The following is a 6,997-nucleotide window of genomic DNA, read 5'->3' as shown; positions in this document are numbered from 1 at the left end:
ATCAATCACTTCATTTACCTCTCTAGATACAGAAGCAGAATAGATTAACATTTTCCTGGCAGCAAAGTGGAGACATGTTTTGTCTAGAGATTACGCTGATTAAGTCATCAAGTGCCATAATCCACCTCCCAACAAGGCAGAAAGATAGACAAGAAAATTTGAATATAGCTATCTAAGCCCAGCAGAAAACTATAAAATCACATCTCAGGAGCACCCTGGCCCACGTGCTTAAGCCTTCCTCCTGGGAAAAATGCTCCTCTGATCTAATTGACATTGTTGAGAGAAAAACACATCTTCTGTAGAATGTGATATTTGGTTGTTTTTTGTTTTTTTTTTTTTAAACTGTGTCATCAGAAAGACCAGAGTTGCTCGGGAGTCACGAAAAACTTCATTTCTCCTTTATTACTATTTAAGTAAATCCTCAAAATGTTTTTTTAATCCAAAATTAAGCATTTTGGCTCCAAACCTCAGCAAAATAGAGTCCAAGGGTTAAAAGCATGGGACCCATATGGAATCTGGCTCCCTGGGTTTGGCTGGATACTGGTTCTACCTCCTTCTCTGAGCCTTAGTTTATTTACATATATAATGGAGCAATACGAGCACCTACTTTGTAGGGAGGCAGTGAGATTCAAATGAGATGATTTCCGTACTTTAGCACAGCATGTGGTACATGACAAGAATTTGATGGAATCTATAACCCTAACATGGATGTCTGAGAACACTGCAGACTCTTAATGAATCTTAATGACCAGAATGCAGAGTCCCCAAATACCTACTCCTTCCCCTCAGATGTCCTATCAAATGCCACAGCATCTTGGTTAATGCATTGTACCAAACCGGACTTGGCAAAAGTTTATGACTTTAACTCATTTAGGGAAGGTTTATCTATTTTTTCAATGTGGTAAAACAAACATTTTGCTATTTTAACCAGATTTAAGCATACAATTTGATGGCATTAATTACACTCACAATGTTGTGCAGCCCTCTCCACTATCTAGTTCCAAAATTTTTCATCACCCCAAATTGAAACTGTACACATTCAACAGTAACTCCCCATCTCCCTGCTCCCAGCCCCAGTAACGTCTACTTGTCCGTATGAATTTTTCTATTCTAGATGTTTCATGTAATTAGAATCATATAATGTGTTTTTTTGTGTCTAGTTTATTTCACTTAGCATAATGTTTTCAGGGTTCATCCACATTGTAGCATGTATTGGAACTTGATTCTTTTTTATGGCTGAATAATATTCCATTGCCTGTAGAGACATTTTATGTTTCCATTCATCTGTCAATGGACACACAGGTTACTTCCGCCTTTTGGTTATTGCGAATAATGCTGCTATGAACATTAATATACAAATATCTGTTTGAGTCTCTGCTTTCACTTCTTTGGAATATATACTTAGGAATAGAATTGCTATATCATGTGGTAATTTTATGCTTAACTTTTTAAAGAAACATCAAACTGCTTTCCACAGAGGCTGTACCATTTTACATTCCCAGTAGCAATGTGCAAGAGTTCCAATTTCTGCACATCCTTTCCATTTCATGTTTTCTGTAACTCATATGTTTTTAATGATATCTCAACACTCCCAACAATACAGCAAACTTATTGTTCTAAAATAGTTGAGAAGTGAGTAATTCTGATTTAGTGGTTCTCAACTAGAGATAATTTGATCAACTAAGGACCATTTAACAATGTCTGGAAACATTTTTAGTTGTCATGACTGGGGACAGGGTGCTACTGGCATCTAGTGGGTAGAGGTCAGGGATGCTATTTAACATCCTACATGCACAGGACAGTCTTCACACAAAGAATTATGTCCCAAAATATCAATAATGCCAAGGCTGAGAAACCTTGTTCTGGTTAAGAAGTTAGCCCATAGGCCACTCTTCACACTAGGCTTTTTAGAGTCACAGGATTAGAAACTTGGGGCGTGTCACAAAGGAAAATATCGGGGTCCAAGTGGGCAAGGTTTCAGTACCTCATCCCCACTTCTACTAAGGCGAATCCTCAATTAATTATTTTACAGATTAGTCTTCCCTGTAATATTTCAAAGTTCTCACTTCTGAGCTTAAAATTTTTTTTTTAATATTTTAAATATTTTTAAAATAGTTATTTTAATCAAGATGCTTTTGGCTACAAGTAACAGAATACCAACCAAAAAGTGGCTTAAAAAGTAATGACATCTCAAATTTTTCAAAGTCTGGAATTGATGAGGTTTAGAATTCAATGAGACCATCAAGGGCACAGGCTTTTTCTATCTCTCTGCTTGACCACCCCTGGCATGCTTGTTCCTAACCTCAGGCTTGTGTTCTCATGGTCTCAAGCTGATTGCTGCAGATCCAGTCATCACATCCTCTCAAAGCCATGAACCAAGGCAGGAAATGGCCGTTTACCTCTTTGCTCCCAGAAGAAACCTTATTCTAGAATCCAAGAAGCAAACTTCCTTCTGAATCTCTTTCACTGGGGTTGCACCACCTGCTCTGCTTAAAGCAATCACTAGCAAAAAATTAAATCTCTATGTTAAGTTCAGGCTGATCAAAGTTTTCCTTAAGGCTGGAGAGGGACCACTTTCCACAAGCTCATAGGAGGGCAAACATCCAAACAATAGGAGATGTTGAAGGTGCTAAGTAATGTGTAAATTGTTTCATTGGTGCTTCAAAACTAATTCACCTGTCATTTGGTTTCAGACATAAATAAAAATCTAACTGGTTTTTTAAAAAGAAAGAATTATCAGTTCACATAATTAAAAAATCTGGTTAGGGGGATGCAATACGCAGATATTAGTGGTCAAATGCCATCACCAAAACCTGGCCTTGCTCTCCAGCTCCCAGTTCTACGTTCCTCGGTATTGGCTTCATTCTCAGGCTGGCTCTCCCCTCTTGGTGAGAGCATGGCCAAAAGAAAGTCCCAAAGCTGAGTTCTCATGATTGGTGTGGCTTGGATCACATGTTGATTGCTGAACAAATCACTGTGGCTAGGAGAATGGAATGTTCTGATTAACCATACATGAATCGTATGGCCCCCAGCCCCCGCCACACACACACACACTGTGGAAGGGTAATGGATGCTGGTTTTGCAAAATCAACAAATGTGCACTACATAGATACATTAAAAAAAAAAAAAAAAGTATGCATTTTTGGTCCCTAGGTAATCTGGAAATTATAAAAATGCATCAGATCATTCCACAAATATTTGTTGAATGCAAACATGCCAGACACAATGCATTGGGGAGGTAAATAAGACAGTCTCTTCTACAAAGTTAATCCTCTGCCACTAACCCACTGTGTAACCCTGAATGAGCTCTTCAGCCTCTCAGATTCTCCCACTCATCATTTGTAATGGGAAATGGCTGGAGTGTTGATTTCTGAGCTGCTTTCCAATTCTGTATTCAGTTCATTCCATGACTTCCTTCCTGCAAACTGCTTTGAATATTTTTTCCTAGATGCTACCAATCAGACAGATTTGATTCTACTTGCATGGCTTGCTGCCCATCACAGAGGAACAAATGAAAAAGGAATGAAATTAACTCCAGCTGAGCAACTGAACTTAGGCATCCAGAGTTCACTGACTCTTGCAGCCAGACACCTTGTGGTGACTGAGGCGAGGAAGACCAGTGGGGAAAGAGGGGTCTGGGTAAGGGGAATCAGGGAAGCCTACCACTGGGGAGGAAGCTCTGGGCCACAGACATTGCTCTTTCCCAGCTACCAAATCCAGCCTGGGAGAGCCACTTCCAAACCACGTCTGCAAGGGTGCTTGGCAAAAACTCATTGGTACCCTCTGCAGACTACAAGCTAAAATTAGCAGTGGGTGTGAAGCTGACTCCTTCAGAGTGATTACAGGGCCCTGGAGGTGCTGGCTTCTGCTGATTACTCATAATGCTGACTTCCAAGGAAATGGTGTCAGGCGCTCAAAATGTTTAGTGACCCTTAAGGAACAGAATATTGTAGCTAAGCCCAAGTGAATATGTCTGCTCTAACAATCCTGTATTCTTTCCCCAAAGTGATGAGCATAGTAAATCAAGAAGTAAGAGGCTGACGGCCCTCGTATGAGGAGTTGTACAGATGTAGAGATGCCCTACAGTGTACAAGAGCCTAGGTAAGTGGTGCCCTCTAGAGTTATGCAGTGCCTGACCTGTACAACCACAACCACACACAGCAGTCCTTAATGCTCGGACCAAAACTAAGGTGAAAAGGCTGTCATGGCAGGAATCCAGAGATTTTCAAACAACTAACACATAATTTTTATATTGATTATATACTGAAGTGATATTTTGGATATGCTGAGTTAAATGAAATGCCTTATTAACTGCATCTGTTTCTCTTTATCTTTTTTAATGTGGCTACTAAAAAGTTTTAAATTACATTTCTATTGGACCATACTATCTTAAAAGGTCCCCAGCAGGACCGTGCCTAGCTGCCCACAGCGGTGACCAACACTCTGTCACACCCTTTTCTTTCTTCCTTTGCCTGTCCCACTTTCCTACTCCCTGAGTTACATGGGATCACTTCCCAAATAAACTAACTGGACCCAAATCTTGTCTCAAAGCATGCTTTTGGTGTAAACTAAAAAACAGACTTACTATGTAGAGGGAATCATGCTAATAACTACCTTTCCTTATTGCTTATATGCTCAATTTGCATATGATCCGGTGGAGAGAGAAAGAAACCAACATAGAAAAGTTTAAATACCAGATTTAAGCAACAGAACGAGAGGTACAGGATTACTTACCTGCCGAGTGAGTAGTACAGAGAATTAGTGCTAAGAACATGAAGAAGAAATGATATTAATATGGAGTAGTATGGTTGGAGAAGATTTCTGCTCAGCCCCATGAGATCTAACCGCTGTCCAGTTTGCTGACAAAGAAAGGGCTGCGAAATGTGAAGTTTGAGCAAAGACCTAGATTCGAGGAATGACGTTGGTGCTGATGACATGTGCTGTGTATTTTGTGGGGCGTATACTTTGAATTGCAGTGTATGTGTGTTGGGAGTGAGGGAGGATGCTAGATCTGATTCTCTTATTTCACTCATTTCCCCTTGTGAACAAAGCTGGCAGGGGGAGGTAATGCAGCCTATTTCAGAAAACCCAAACAAAACACACTTTCTAGAAAGGGATCAAACGCTCTACCCTTTTCCCATTAGCATCATGGTTTTTGTGACTTGAGATGGGCAATTGTAAATATCACCATAGGAGGGGCAAGCATTCATTCCATGAGCATTACTGACCACTCACTAGGTACCAGGCATTATTGAAACAGCAGTACAGAAAGCAAAGAGCAAATGTTTTGTAGCTTTCAAGAAGAAGAAATAACCCACTGCCACCATTCAGTCCTTTAAAATAAGCAGTAAATAAAAAAGTACATAAAGGAAATAATTAAAATATCCCAAAGAATAGACATTTTCGGTAGAGTTACCCATTCTCTTATTTACTGTCCCCTCATAGGAGTGACAACCACTTAAAAAATAAGAGTCCAGAGTGAGTTTGAATTTAAGAGTGCACTAATGCAGTATATTCCCTCAAGAAAAACGAACCCACGCCAAAGAATGGGGGTGCTGTCCAAGGTACCACTTGGCTTCTCAGTGAGCCTAACATGGGCTTTGAACATAATTATGATTCCCCATAACTTCATAGAAGTAACACTTTGCCTTCACAGTCTATAATTATATATGTGTGTATTAAAAAGTTTTTCTTTCATTTATTCTTATTTTAAAGATAAGCTATTTAAAAAACATAGAATCAAAGAGCTAAGGTTTTCTATCAATTCAGTTCAAAATGTTGCAAAACACATTTTACCTCGTAGATGATGTTCTTTCTTATACCCAGTTGAAATCCCTCCTGCTTAAATGTGGAAGTTGCAAATCAGAGGGCAAAGTAAATGACTAAAATGGGGTATTTTAAATAGCCACTGACATGGCTGCAGTGCTGGGGGAAAATGGGTATGATGAGGACTAATTACCAGGGGAGCATGTGCTCTGTCCAAAGGGAGAAGCTTGTAGTCAGCTCCAGCATTGTGACTATGTAGGACAACAAAGTCAGTCTTGCAAAGTTATCAGATAATGCAGGAGAAGCTCAAAAATCTCTCAATTAAAAAAATTTTAACTCAATTTCTTACAATTCACTGTTTACGCCAAAGAGAACATCTGTATATTAAATCCTACCCACAGACTTCCACTTTGCAGTCTCTCTTCTGTCTGAAATCTCATAAACTTAGAAAATTAAAAAACATAAAAACAGGTATTTTCTCCCCCATTTCATGGCCGGGGAAATTGAGATACAAAACATCATAGATTTTAATTTTGGGTGGAGAATTCAGAATGCAACCCCAAACATCTGTTATTAAGCACTTTAGCTTAAAAGCAAACATTAGATAATTTGATAGTTTGTGAGTACTTAGAAAAGGAATTCACTATGGCCATGCCACTCGGAACGCGCCCGATCTCGTCTGATCTCGGAAGCTAAGCAGGGTCAGCCCTGGTTAGTACTTAGATGGGAGACTACCTAGGAAGACCAAGTGCTGTAGGCAGAAAAAGAAAAGAAAAAAAGGAATTCACTATAGAAAAAAATATATATCATGGATTGAGCACAGTACCCAGTATACAGTGGGTGCTCTATAATCTGTATTGTAGGAACTGCTAAAAAATGTCAGCTCAGCCACATATTATGGTTGTGTATCATAGAAATGCAGCATAAAATTTTCTGAATCATACAAACTTAGAATTGTGCCAATCAACAGCTTACTATCTGTGTGACATTCCTCTCAGTACTTTCATCTGTAAAATGGGAACAATATCTAACCTGAATGTTTGTTAAGAGGATCTGAGGTAATATACTACACCACACATATACACATTAAAAAAATACATACACATACACATTATATATAATGTATAATATATATAATGCCCATAATTTAATTATGTGACAGATTACTAAACTGGTAAGGAAATTTTAGTAGAAACAGATAACAAGGTTCAATGGAAAGGTCGCAAGTTTT

The 6,997-nt window shown here is 38.9% G+C and overlaps 1 pseudogene; it reads left to right on the top strand.

Annotated features, from left to right (window-relative positions):
* Window positions 1–6,407: 6,407 nt before the first annotated feature.
* LOC111737055 lies at window positions 6,408–6,526 on the top strand (annotated as a pseudogene).
* Window positions 6,527–6,997: the final 471 nt, after the last annotated feature.

The sequence above is a fragment of the Pteropus vampyrus genome, unplaced genomic scaffold (assembly GCF_000151845.1).
Source record: "Pteropus vampyrus isolate Shadow unplaced genomic scaffold, Pvam_2.0 Scaffold23, whole genome shotgun sequence".
Lineage (NCBI taxonomy): Eukaryota > Metazoa > Chordata > Mammalia > Chiroptera > Pteropodidae > Pteropus > Pteropus vampyrus.
The sequence above is the reverse complement of the archived record's forward strand: the minus strand, read 5'-3'. Positions and strand labels throughout refer to the sequence as shown.